The 14,742-nt window shown below is 35.3% G+C and overlaps 1 protein-coding gene across 8 annotated transcripts in view; it reads left to right on the top strand.

Annotated features, from left to right (window-relative positions):
- The window catches only part of SESTD1 (SEC14 and spectrin domain containing 1), a 151,475-nt gene that overhangs the window by 76,122 nt on the left and 60,611 nt on the right, over nucleotides 1-14,742 (top strand). The gene's annotated exons all lie outside the window — the stretch shown is intronic.

The following is a 14,742-nucleotide window of genomic DNA, read 5'->3' as shown; positions in this document are numbered from 1 at the left end:
TTTTTTCCTAGTTTTAACATATTTTTAAAATTATTATTTTTAAGTTTATATCCAAGTTAGCATACAGTGCAGTAATGATTTCAGAGATAGAATCCAGTGATTCATCCCCTACATATAACACCCACTGCTCATCCCAGCAAGTGTTCTCCTTAACCCTTGCCCATTTAGCCCATCCCCCCACCCACAACCCCTCCAGCAACAAACCCCTCAGTTCTCTGTATTTAAGAGTCTCTTAAATACAGGGCGAGAGAGCCTCCCTCCCTGTTTTTATATTATTTTTGTTTCCCTTCCCTTATATTCATCTGTTTTGTATCTTAAATTCCACATATGAGTGAAGTCATATGATGTTTGTCTTTCTCTGACTGCTTTTGCTTAGCATAATACACTCTAGTTCTATCCACGTTGTTGCAAATGGCAAGATTTCATTCTTTTTGATTGCTGAGCAATACTCCATTGTATATATATACCACACCTTCTTTATCCATTCATCTGTTGATGGACATTTGGGTTCTCTCCATACTTTGGCCGTTGTCGATAGTGCTCAAACCTATAAAACACGAGATCATGACCTGAGCCGAAGTCAGATGCCTGGTTGAGCACCCAGGTGCCCCTAGGTCTTGCTTCATATCCATTCTGATAATCTGTTATTTTAGTATTTCATAAAACCAGGTGGTTTAAAATCTATCTTGCTAGGTTTTGTGTATTTTTTGGTTCTTTTTCTATTTTTTGGATTATTTTTTATGATAACATTTTATCCGTATTGTAGTTTATATCTCTTATTTAGATTTTTTTTGTGTGTGTACACCCTAGGTTTACAATATACATCTTTTTTTTTTTTTCCCAATGTTTATTTCTTTTTGAGAGAGAGAGACAGAGCGTGAGCAGGGGAGGGGCAGAGAGAGGGAGACACAGAATTGGAAGCAGGCTCCAGGCTCTGAGCTGTCAGCACACAGCCTGATGGAGGGCTCGGACTCATGAACTGCAAGATCATGACCTGAGCTGAAGTCTGACATTTAACGGACTGGGCCACTCAAGTGCCCCTATAATATACATCTTTAATTAATGGACTATTACTTGCAAGTAATATACCATTTAACATATAGTGGAAATTACCTAAAACACTGTATATCCAATATTTTCTCCCCTTGTTTTCATACATTTTACTTCTATTCTGTAAACACACAATAGATGGCTACTATTTTTGCCATAGATAGTCTCTTTACATCAGTTTAAAATAAAAAAAAGAATTTCATCTTTATGCCGTTTCTGGTGTTCTTCATTTCTTTTTGGAGATTCATCTGTTTGTCTAATATAGTCCTCTGTCTAAAAGGCTTCCTTTAATGTATCTTGCAGTGCAGGTCTGTTATCATCGAATTTTTTCAGCCTTTTTTTTCCCCTGAAAAAACCAAACAAACAAAAACCATTATTTCTAATATGGTTCTGAAAGATATTTTCAGTGGTTATAGAATTTTGTTTCATTGTTTCTTTCAGGACATTATCATACCAGTGACTTATTTCCATAGCTCCTGTGGAGAGTTCTGTTATTTGTATCCTTGGCCCCCTGTGTGCCATATATTTTTTCCCCCATTGGCCACCTTCAAGATTTTTCATTTAGTTTTTGTTTTTTCTGCAGTATTATTATGTAATGCCTTGATGTATTTTATTTAGTATTTATTCTCTTTGGTGTTCCCTGAACTTCTTGCATCTCTGGTTTGATGTCTGCCATCAATTTTGGAAAATTCTTACTTTCTTTTCAAATATTTTATCTGCTCCATTTTCTTTTTCTACTTCTTCTAGAATTCTAATTGCATGTATATTAGACCATTTGAAAATTTCTGGGTTGGTGTTCTCTTTTATTTTTCCATGTGTTTTTTTTTCCCCCCTCGGGTATTTCCTGTTGATGCATTGTCATTTTTAAAAAAAAATTTTTTTTAATGTTTTTATTTTACTTTTGAGAGAGAGAGAGAGAGAGAGACAGCATGAGAGGGGGAGGGGCAGAGAGAGATGGAGACATAGAATCTGAAGCAGGCTCAAGGCTCTGAGCTGTCAGCACAGCACCCGACGTGGGGCTTGAACTCACAAACTGAGATCATGACCTGAACTAAAGAGAGCCACTTAACCAACTGAGCCATCCAGGTGCCCATCTGTTGATAACATTTTCAGGTTTACTGTTTGTTTCTTTGGCTTTGTTGAGTTTATTGATGAGTCATTCATTGTAAACTCAACTTCATCTGTGTTACCATGTGTTTTGTTTGTAGTATTTCTTTTTTTTTTTTTTTTTAAATTTTTTTTTTTTTTCAACTTTTTAAATTTATTTTTGGGACAGAGAGAGACAGAGCATGAACGGGGGAGGGGCAGAGAGAGAGGGAGACACAGAATCGGAAACAGGCTCCAGGCTCCGAGCCATCAGCCCAGAGCCTGACGCGGGGCTCGAACTCACGGACCGCGAGATCGTGACCTGGCTGAAGTCGGACGCTTAACCGACTGCGCCACCCAGGCGCCCCTTGTTTGTAGTATTTCTTTTTGATTCTTCGTTATAGTTTCTTTTTGCTGAAATCCCCCATCTGTTCTTGCCTGTTTTCTTGTAGTTTTTCCATGAGAACCTTTAGCGTGTATTATAGTTATTTTAAATTCCTTACCTGATAGTTCCAGTATCTGGGTCTGTCTTACTCTAGTTACGTCATTTGCTTTGATTCCTGATTGCCTTTTGCATCAGGAAAATTTTTTTTCCTGTTATTGTTATTTTTTTTGGCATGTTGGACATCTTGTTTAGGATAGTAAAGACTGAAGTAAATAGTATTTGTGCCTGTTCATGGGCCCATCTTGGTTTTCGCTAGGTTTTTAGTGGGGCAGGAGAGTTAGCCACGCCAGCAGTTGAGTTGGCTTTGGCTTTTGTTGTTGCTTTTATTTTCCTTAATGCACCACAGGCTTCAAATTCCTCTTGAGCTACCTTGTGTTGAAGATGGTGCTAGCTTGCCAGAGACTGTTTTTTTCAATGTTTATTTCACCCTCAGCTATAGGTCTTTCCTTTGTACCTTGCCTCAGAAAAGATCTCTCTCTGCATTATAGATGCTCTGTCAACCAAAGACTGCTGTTCCTTGCTACTCCGTGGTTGTCCGAGGGGCATTTTCTGTTATTCTGGTTCAGTCTCAGTCTTAGGCAGGCTTTGTGACACTGAGTCTAGGAAGTAGAGCCCTCTTTCCCAGCTTTAGAAGGGCTGTGATAGTGTGGGCTCATCATATATTCTTGCCTCCAGCAGAAGATTTTTCTTTTCCTTTCCTCCAGCTACAGTGGGGCTGTATTTGTGCTCCAAGGTCATCTGGGTTCTGTTCCCTTTCCCTCAGCATGCAAAGGTTTTTGTTCTCTAGAGGAGACAGAGTTGAAGAATCAGGGCTGTCTCATCTTCATGCCTTTTCAGTGGTGGCTGCTGTTCACGTCTCCCAGGTCTATATCTGAGAGAGGCTGTTTGAAGTTTCTTACCTTTTTTTTTTTTTGGAGAGAGAGTGCATGCACGTACAAGTGGGAGAGAGGGTCAGATGGGGGAGGGGGGAGAGAGAGAGAGAGAGAGAGAGAGAGAGAGAGAGAGAGAGAATATCTTAAGTAGGGTCCACGTTCAACACAGAGCCTGGCGTGGGGCTCGATCTCATAACCATGAGATCATGACTTGAGTAAGATGCATCAAGAGTAAGATGCTTAACCAACTGAGCCACCTAGGTGCCCCTGAAGTTTCTTATCTTAACCATCCTTATCTTTCTCATGATTCCCAGGAGGTCTGTGTAGAAGAGCCTGCAAGTGAGATTGAATTCTTGTTGTGTCTGTACTTTCCGGAGGTTTTGTATTTTCACATTGGTTCACATTTGGCCCTTAGCGATTTGTTAAAAATGGTAGCTTAATCCTTACCTGGCTTGTATCATTTCTGGCATTTTCCTCAGGAAAGCAAGTGTTCTAGTCCCATCTTTTCTTGAAAGCGCTAACCTATTCCTGTTTTTCAGGTTAATTGGTTTTCCTGGTAACTCTTGTGTGTTGAAGAAAAGTTGTCATTTTGCAGATTAACTTGCATTATTTTGGTGGTGGTGGTGCTGGTGGTGGTGTTCTGAGGGTTGGAGCATTGTTCATCTCAGCTTTCTACATCCTATGCAGATGGAGTCGAGTCCCCCCCCCCACCCCCATTTTATCTTGCATACTTTTGTCATCGGTTGACTTGACTGTGATGTGGACTTAGTGGAAAGATGTGCCGGCACTGTAGGGGAAGGCTGCCTTCTAACACCGTTAGAAAAGGTGTTACCCTGATAGTTGAATGAGAAACTGCATCCGAGGGGGGAGAAATAAAAGTGTAGTGAGGGAAGAGAGTAAAGGTTGCCTGAATGTTGCCATGATGAGTGAGTACTTCTGACAGGCAGGGAGGTCTGCTGTTCATGCCAGTTGTGCAGGAAATGTTGCTCTGAGAGAAAGTGAGCAGAGGCCAGTGGTTTAGAAACTAAAGCTGCGAACACAGAATAGGAGAGATGATCCCTTTTGTGAAGAGCCTGTCACATCCTGCTTAAGCATAGGCATCTGCTCAGAAATGCTGTGCCTAGTTGAGTCTCATGCTATATGAGTTCATAGTGACTAAACACATTGCATCTTGGAAATAAAGTAGAAAACAGAGTTCCTCTCTGCTTAGATCTGGTGTCATAGATTGATGTTTAAAACCCAAGTATGAAAGTTTTTATATCACTATATTGTTTTCTTTCAGTCATTGAAGAGATTTAGCTAGGATATTTTCCCGAGTAAATAAGCACTAGGCACTTATTAAAAAGCCTAATATCTTAATGAGATGAGAGTAATTTCAAATGCTGGCTAATGTACTGCCAAGCACATTCAACTTTAAGCGGCAGTTCAACACAGCCATTATATGATACTTAGAGCTATGTATAATTAAATTCAACATAGATTCTCGTTTAATCAAAAATTACTTTCCTTGATGTTATTTGGATCATTTGGGCTGTTGTAATTAAGGTTGTGTTTTTGGATATATACTAAATATTTTTAAAGTACAACTTTGTTATAAGTACAGCATTCCTATAAGCAACAGTATGTTTTACTTTATAGAATTATCCATAAGAAAAGTTTATTTATTACCATCTGTCAACAACATTCATCAAATAAACACCTACTTGTTGTTTTAATGACAGCTTGTTTTTCCCACATGAATTCACATTTCCTTGCTCATCATCTTTCCTAAATTTTTCTTCTAGATGACTTTCTTCCTGTTTACTTCTCTGATGTTTTTCATCAGCTATTGAATATTCAGCTCTCATTGCTCACCTAAATATTTCCTTATGTATTGTCCTATCTCTGAAATAGGTACCTACTTGTTCAGTTTCCCTTTTAGCAGTTCAGATATTCATGTACTTTTTGTCCTTCAGCAGCATTCTACCTCGTGGCTTTGATAGCTTTTGCTGGTTAGATGATAGTATCTGTAGTCTATTAAATGACAAGATAAAATTGAAGTAGTACGGCATTAATCTTATCCTCAAATTGGGAGACTAATAATCACAAAGGATCTTTACCTTATTCTTTATTGTTATTCATGAGAGTAAAAGTTATTTACTGGCAATGTTAATCAGCCACCATTATAAATTGTTTTCTTCTCTTATCTCCTCTTAATACTGCATCTGATTCTGTTTTTTCCTTTTTCTTTTTTTGAGGCCATACTAATGCTAGGATCCAGGACCAGAGACTTCCTTCACGTTCTGTTGGGAGCACCTCTGGCTCCATGTATTATGACTTCTTTCTAGTTTTTGCAGAAAGCAGTTTTCCCTTACTGAAAAAAATACTCCCCAGCTAACAGATACAAGCAGACATACACGTTGAAATAATGTATATATATATAAACACATATACACACGTGAATCTGTAGTAAACCCGCAAAGACACATTTTTAATTCATATCTTCTGCACACATTTTTACCATTAAGTAAAATAAAAAATGAAATGTAAGTGCCTGCAGAGTAAGAGGTTCTGTGTTAAGTTTTTTTGGGAATGTTTTATTAGGAAAGAATGAATGTTCTAGGGAGAATAAAGGAGAAACAAGTTCTGAATCTTTTTATAAGTAAGTTTCTATACTAAAGAAAACCTTCACAAATGTTTTGATTAAAGACAATATGGCCAAATATCTTTCTCTTCAAACTTGTTAAGCAGTCATATGTGCTAGTTAATTAAGTATTGTGGAGTAGTTATTTAATTTGTCTTACTTTAACCTCTCACTTTTTCAAGTAGTATTTACCTTTAAACATTTTTATGATTTTTATTTTCTTTGAATGGACTTGGCAAAAGTTTGAAAAACTTATGTAGGGTAGTGATATTTTTTATCTAACTTTTTGCAGTTCCATTGTTTTATTCTGGCTCCCTTTGTGCTTGTTTTCTAGGTTTCACATTTCTTTGGAGGTAGATCTGAAGTTTAGATTCCTGCTTAAAATGATAGCTACTTTGAATGTAACTGATTAATCTTTTCTTCAGGAATTTAATGGTATCTATACATATTATTCATGGAGATGAATAGTTGAAAATAATTTAGAATTATTTAGCAGTTAGACAAAAATCAGAATATGATCTCTACCATAATCCTGAGTAGATCAAGCATATGTTAAAGAATGATTTTCATAAAAGTAGAAACATGACACTCTTGAAAATATAACATAAACACAATTCATACATAGGTAAATCATTGTCTGATGAGGTTATCAGTAATTTGTAAGGTGTGGTTAAGAGTTTTTGAGGAATTTAGGATTTTTACAGACAGATAAGATTGCCAAGTTAGATGCAAAACTGCTCAATGTCCTTTAGATCCATAAATTCTAAATTTGAGGTTATGCTTTATTTCACTAGACCAAAACTGATCAGTTTCACTGATCATAAACTATTTGCATTTTTCTGAACAATATCTACAAATTAACCTGTCTCTGACTAGTCTATAGGAAGTCAATCAAAGGTACAGACCCAGCATTTCTTGAAAGAACAGTAATATCTTCTGCCCATTCCTAAGATTGAGATAGATTTTCTGACACATGAATCTCATTTCATCAAAATTATTAGTTAGCATATGATGATGTCTCTGGTACTCAAAAATTATGGTAAAAAAGATAGCATATGTTGTAATTAAATCAAATTTGAACTTTCATTTATGAACAGTAAAAGACTTTCTACCCTTTCAAAGAGTCGTCTATCAGGCTAGGCTTACAAACCTTTTCTCACTTATAGTTGCTTAAAAAGAAATGTAAAAATTATAAAAATAAACCAGTCAATTTTTTTAAAGTATAAAAGTTAAAATTTCAAAGATTAGGTTATGAAAATAATTTCCCCTTCTGTTTTTGAAGGTATAGTACCATTTTCATCATAATTTATATATAGTCTTAAAATTGAACATAAAAATAGATAATTTTGTAAATGGTTTATAATAACTCACTCCGCATCTTACGTAACTGTTTTAAAATTAAAGATCATCCGTAGCATTTGTTAGATGGGAAAAGTCAAAATTGATCTATTTGGTGTATATCATGTTATTTGATGGTTTAATGAAGTTCCCTTTAATTCAGTATTTTATAGTATTAACAATTTAGTAAATCCTTTCTTAAAACAAGCTCATTGTATACTACTTCTCTGTTATGCTCTGGGAAAAATGATAAAATACTATAGAATGTTATAGAGAGTGTTCTTGAGATTGTCAGAATTTTGGGGAGAAGTATTGCCAGTGAGTCAGTCTAAAGAAATTCTTTAGGAAAATGTATTATTTTAAATGTTTTTTTGAGAAATGAAATCTTGAGTTTATGGTATTATCTTCTTTCTCCAAGGTAAGGAATTGTTTGATTTTTAAGGAGGTTTGCTTTTCTGCTCAAATGTAGTTTTTCTGACAATCCCTTGATTAGAATATGTGACATTGTCAGTAAATATTTGAAAGAAAGTTCTATAGGAGATAAAGAACTGGCTAGTATGCTTAATATTCTAATGCAATGATACCTACCTATTTGTGTCTTTTTGAACTGTTTAATAATTCTGCTCTAATTTGCAGTGTTATTTCTTATTAAGTAGTTAAAGATTTTCACACCTTTTTCTGTAGTTTTGGAAAATATTTCCTTAGACTTCTTAGCAATTATGGCATTATTTGTGTGTTTTTATATGAAGAATCCTGGGGTAAAGGGATTAGACATAATATGCATGACCTAAATGTGATATTTTGGACCTTTATTTTCTAATTTTGTTTTTAATTTTGGGGATGATTGCTTTTGGGTGTGTATTTCCCCCTCTTTGAGGGGAAATGAAACATTTCCCGTAAGATAAAATAGCCCTGACTTTTCACTGCTTCATATTTAAACCTTTTATGAAGGTTTGTTGTATTAGTGATCTCTTTCAGAACTGTTAACAGAAATATAGGAAATCTTACCAGTATTTTGTAACTTGAGAAGCTGTAATGAATAGCTTAGAGAAAAATCACCTAGGGGCACCTGGGTGGCTCAGTCGGTTGGGCGTCAAGTTCAGCTCAGGTCATGATCTCATGGTTTGTGGGTTCCAGCCTAGCATCAGGCTCTGTGCTGACAGCTCAGAGCCTGGAGCCTGCTTCTGATTCTGTGTCTCCCTTTCTCTTTGCCCCTCCCCTACTTGCTCTCTCTGTCTCCCTCTCAAAAATAAATAAACATTAAAGAAAATAAAAAAATCACCTAGTGTGAGATTCCAAATTTGTTTCACCACATTGACTGTGATACGTGTGAGTTCTCTCTCTGTTTTTTTGAAATGTAGATTATTTACTTTCTAATCTGTTTCTGCGCTTTTCCAACTTCCAGAAATCTCCTTGTCTGCATAGTTTACTTTCTTAGCACTCCAGTTTTACTTCAGGCCTAAATCCTTGCCCTTCCACCCCCAGAAAAATACGGTTTCTTACCATATTTACTTTGCTTGTGCATTTGAATTTGCTCTTTTTGTGAAATCCTGTTTCTCTGTGATGCTGGCACTGGAGTGGAGTAGAGTCATTGGTTCATTGTAGCTTGGTTTGTCATCTTAGAAGCAGTTGTAATTTATATGCTGCGTTCTGGCAAATGGTGTCATTTTCCAAAGGTAATTGGACAACTTAACTTTGTAAACAATGTACTTTTGCTGTGGACTGGAAGGAGGCTTTCTCTTTTCTTTTATGGATGCTTCTCCTGACTCACTTCAGAGGGGTGATACTTAGATATTTGGTTTTTCATACAGTAAGATTCTTTCCTACTGTTGTGAACCCTTCTTAATTTTTTTCCTTCATTCTTTTTGAACATTATCTAATAAAATAGAATCAGTTATTGGTGTTTTGCCAGCTTCTTCTGCACTTCTCCTTGTCCTCAGTCCCCCTCTTAAGTAAAGATGAAATTATTGAAGTAGAAACTGATACTTCACCACAGTAGATAGTTCCTTAAGTTGTTAATTTTAAATGGTTGTGATTTTCAGTCTTCTGATTGTTAAAGCTATTGTTTTTCTCCACAGACATAATTTAGCTTTGAGATACCTTTGGTATTGATACAGTTCTGTGTATCTACATGGCAGATCTATTTTCACTTTGAACAGCCATCAGTGAGTTTTATAAGAATATAGATTCTATAAAATATTTTCTAACAATAGAGAAAATGAGTCTTATGCAGGTCTATAATTGTGATATGTTCTTGTTTATGTCTATTTTGCGTAAGTGTAAATATCATAACAATAATCTTAGGTAACTTTTTTCTTCAAAAGTTATGTTTCCTAAGAGATAGTATTTTCTTAAATATATTTTATGTGATAAAAGACAGTGACTCTGCACTATTTGCATTTATGTTGGTTTTAGGAAAAAAGTTTTTTTACAAGAAATATTCAGATGCAAGTACAGCTTTTGCTCTGCATAATTAAGTAATTTCACATTTTCCCCTTTGGCTTATTAAACTTGAAGTCTGTTACCAGTGACTTTAATGTATTTAGATACTACAAATATATATTTCTACATTTTTTATAATATAATTTATGTTAACTTTTATTATTATTTTTTTTAGTGAGGCTAACCAGTGTGTGTAGAAAGTGACAAGTACTCTTCATTGGGCAAGATAGGTCATATATTAGAGAAGAATGGTCCAAATTAAATGTACAGCATGACAGCTCATTAGAATATGTCCTCTTACGAGCTTAAAGAGACATAGATAGTTTAACGCAGCTGCCTTCTTTGGCAGATTGGAAAAATAGCCTGGAGTGAGTTCCTTTAGGCTGACTTCTACAAAGTCAGTGAATTTGTGACAGAGCTAAGGCACAAACCTGGAGTGATTGGTTCCTAGCTCAGTATCCTTACAATTAAATCATTATAATGGTGTTTAACCTAAGAAAGGTATTTAGAAATCATTTGGGATATTCTAGTAAAACTTTGGTCCCTCTGTGCTATTGCAATAATATTTAGATTTATTTAGAGTATTTTTAACAAAGGCTGTAGAAATAAATCAGAAAACTTTAATCTACTTCTTTTTATGAAAACAACTCTGTAGAATATTGCAGAAATAAAAAGCTCATTTCCTTTGTAGAAACATATCTTATCCATCCTTATATTCCCAGCACTAGAACACATAGCTTCTAATAAATAATACTTCTAATCAGTTTAACTCTTTTAAATAATGAATGTTGAACAAATGAATAACATCATTAAAAGTTAAATTATAATAAGAGGGACATGAAAGGGATTTTTCAGTAGACATTTTTTCAATGTTCAAATAGAATATTGTGTCAGGTGAGGCAGAGTAGAAGACCAGAGAGACTATTCATTATATTTTACATTCGTTTCTATTCAGGTGTCTTTTCAGATGTGAATTGGTGCTTAATTTAGCAAGCAGTATTTCTTCCTGGAGTAAATACATATTTCTTTTTCACTGTTAGTGTATATCTAGTTAATAGATTGCTAGGCACTTTGGACAAAGGAAAAGGCCCTCCGTGGGAGCTGACTGTGTTTACTCTTGCTCTTGTGGAAATATCTGTCTAGATCCCAGAAGAACTTGCTGGAAGATGAGATGGTTCTTGTGACCTGAACGCCACTTAACATTTACTGTTCAGCGTCATGCCTGTCCTCTAGTCTAAAGAAGCCGCGTTAGAACAAGAGAATAAAATAAAGCCCTCTGTGACAGATTTTTCAATAAGAGAAAAGATTTTGTGTTCTTTTTATTCTGAGATGTTTATTTTATTTAAAAAAATTCTTTAAGATGTTTGTTTTGGGGTGCCTGGGTGGCTCAGTCGGTTAAGCGTCTGACTTCAGCTCAGGTCATGATCTCACAGTCTGAGTTCAAGCCCCATGTCAGGCTCTGTGGGGATGGCTTGGAGCCTGGAGCCTGCTTCAATTTCTTTTTTTCTTTTCTTTTCTTTTCTTTTCTTTTCTTTTCTTTTCTTTTCTTTTCTTTTCTTTTCTTTTCTTTTCTTTTCTTTTTTTAATGTCTATTTATTTTTGAGAGAGACAGAGACAGAATGCGAATGGGTTGGGACAGAGAGAGAGGGAGACAAATCTGAAACAGGCTCCAGGCTCTGAGCTGTCAGCACAGAGCCTGACGCGGGGCTTGAACTCACGAGTCGCGAGATCATGACCTGAGCTGAAGTCGGACGCTCAACCGACTGAGCCACCCAGGCGCCCCCTTTTTAAAAATTTTTTTTTAATGTCTATTTATTTTTGAGAGTTCTTTTTTTAAACTTTTAATTTTTTAATGTTTTTATTTATTTTTGAGAGAGACAGAGCACAAGTGGGGTAGGGGCAGAGAGATAGAGGGAGACGCAGAATCTGAAGCAGGCTCCAGGCTCTGAGCTATCAGCACAGAGCCCGACGTGGGGCTTGAACTCGTGAACTGCAAGATCATGACCTGAGCTGAAGTCAGACGCCCGACTGAGCCACCCAGGCACCCCCTGCTTCAATTTCTTTGTCTCCCTGTCTCTTTGCCCCTCTGCCACTTGCGCTCTCTCTCTCTTAAATATAAGTAAACATTAAAAATTTTTAAGAGATATTTAAGTTAGCTTTTATTATTACCTAAACAGGAAGACTGTGAAATTGAGATATGCTAAACTTGTGCAAGAGAGATTGCATTAATTGCCATTTAAAACGGATGGGTATAATATAGTTTGCTGCTGTTAAACTAACCAAAAATGTAATTTGGTGTTCTATATCTTTTCTTTTACTTTTTAGTAAATGTTTGTTTATGTTTTAGAGAGGGAGACAGCACGTGCACATGCACACACACACACACACTCACCCCAGCAGGGGAGAGGTAGAGGGAGAGAAAATCCTCCATGCAGAGCCTGATGTGGGGCTCGATTTCAAAACCTGGAGATCATGACCCAGGCCAAGATCAAGAGTGGGACACTTAACTGACTGAGCCGCCCAGGCACCCTTCTTTTACTTTTTAAATGGAGAAAAGGCATATAAACCCCCTCAGCTTTCTTACTACTACCATCTCTAGATCTCCCTTTGTTCTCCCTGTAACCTCCCTGCTTGCTGCCTCAGAAGTTAGCTTTTTCTTCAGTCAGCTACTGACAGTTGTTCCCTTCTCTTGATTCTGTGTTTAGTTTTTAAATACAGTATTTGCTACATATTCTTTTTAAAAACATGTAGGTATATATGAAGCTTAATACTGAAATAAACACTTGGTTACCCACAGCCCATCCCAAGAACCCAAATCTCCATTCTTTGAAATAAAGGTAACTTATTTGTATTTATCCATCCTTTGTTCATATTCTCATTCTGTGTGTGTGTGTGTGTGTGTGTGTGTGTGTGTGTTAATTTAGATGTGAAAGACAAAATCTTCAGAAGAAAATAGGGAATGTTTACCTTTTATAATTCTTTTATATTTGTATCTGTAGAATTGCCATTTAAAGATATTATTTGTTACTAAATATTGTATTTAGTTTCACTTATTTTTGAGCTTTTAAAAATGGTATGATTTTAACGTTCACTGATCTGCTTTTTTTCATTCATCATCATATATATAGGATTCATGCATACTCTTGTAGTGGATGTAGTTGATTCATTCTCACTGGTGAATGTCATTCCACTATGTTATTCTGCTATGTTATTCTCCTGTTGATGGACATTTGGGTTGTTTCATTCTTTTGCCATTATGAATGATATGCTACAAAAATTTTTGTATATGTCTCCTGGTAAAACATGTATAAGGTTTTCTCTTTTTGCAGATTCACCAGACCTAGGTTATAGAAATGTTCAAATTTTTAAGATAATGCCAAATTGCTTTCCAAAGAGGCATTCTAATTTACATATCCAGTTGCAGTGTATAAGAATTTTTACTCCTCCACAGCCTTGCTTGATATTGGCTAATACTTGATATTTTCAAGTCCTTGTGGTCTTTTCTTTTCCCACATTGTCCTTGGGTATCAGTGTTATGCCAGTGTCATGAAATGAGTTGGGACTGTTCTCTGCATTTCTGTTCTCTGGAAGCATTTGTTTAAGATCAAAATGATCTGTTCTTTGATTTTTAAAACTCACTCATAGACTGGTGGGGCATTTTCTTTCTGGAAAGATTCTTTTAAAAGAGAGATTTATATTTATTTTAGGCTTTTAGTATTTTTATTATAAAAATTATGAACACATAAAAAATACACAAAATATTATAGTTAACTCCATGAATTCCTATACCCAGTTCCAGCAATCATCATTCCATGGTCCATCCTGCCCCCTCCTTACCTTAATCCACTTCTGTCAAGGAAGACTGGAGATATTGTAGTGAAGGAAATGGAGGACATTTGAATTTATTTGTAAATATTTTACTATATGTCTCTAAAACATAAAGGTCTTTTTAAAAAAATATAACCTAATACCATTATTCTACCTTAAAAGAAACAATTCCTTAATATCAAAGAGCCAGTTGGTTTTAAGTTTATAATTACTTAATAAATGTTATAAAAGGATTTAGTTATATAAAAAATATATATGAATTATATATCTCACTTTAAAATTTGTTTATAAATGTATATATAAATCATGCATGTGCATGGATTATTTGACTGATTGATTTGAATCAGGATCCAAAGAGTGGCAACTTATTGTGATTGATTGAGATCCCTTTCCAAGTAGATACAGTCTTAAAATCTGATTTGATTGATTTCTGATTTGATTGATTATTGATTTCTAACTTTTTTCATTGTGGTGAAAGAATATTATCAGTTCCTTTGAAATATACCAAGGCTTTTTTTTTATGGCCTCATACACAGTCAAGTTTTTAAATATTAAATGCTTCTTGAAAAGAATATGTACTTCTCTTATTATTGATTGTGGGATTCTGTATTCATTAAATAAAGCTGTTTAATATCAATTTTTCTTTCTCTTATGTCTCTTAAAGAGACCAGATTGTTGTTTTTCCTATAGTTTTTCATGGCAGCAAGCATCTGCGTGGTGTAGTTTAACATATTCTTCTGCCTTTTTGATTCTCTGTATTTCCATAAATTGATAGTTGGATTTAGAGAATTGATTAGATTCATGTTTTCTTTTTCCAAGGCTGTTCATTGGTGGTGATGTGTTCCTTGATCATGAAACTCATAATAGTTGTCTTCTTTTTTTGTGATGTTAGCAGCCATTTATGTTTAATGCGTGGATTTATTAAAGATTTAAAATGATCTAGTTCTGTTATTCTTTCTTCATTTATTAGCTAGAATACTTCTGTAATGAGAAGCTTACCTTCATTGATTATTTGTTTACCCAGTGGTATGGTTTGTATATGAAAGTTGAGAGAAATG

The sequence above is a fragment of the Panthera tigris genome, chromosome C1, assembly GCF_018350195.1.
Source record: "Panthera tigris isolate Pti1 chromosome C1, P.tigris_Pti1_mat1.1, whole genome shotgun sequence".
NCBI classification, from domain to species: Eukaryota; Metazoa; Chordata; class Mammalia; order Carnivora; family Felidae; genus Panthera; species Panthera tigris.
This window is presented reverse-complemented; position numbering and strand designations above follow the sequence as displayed.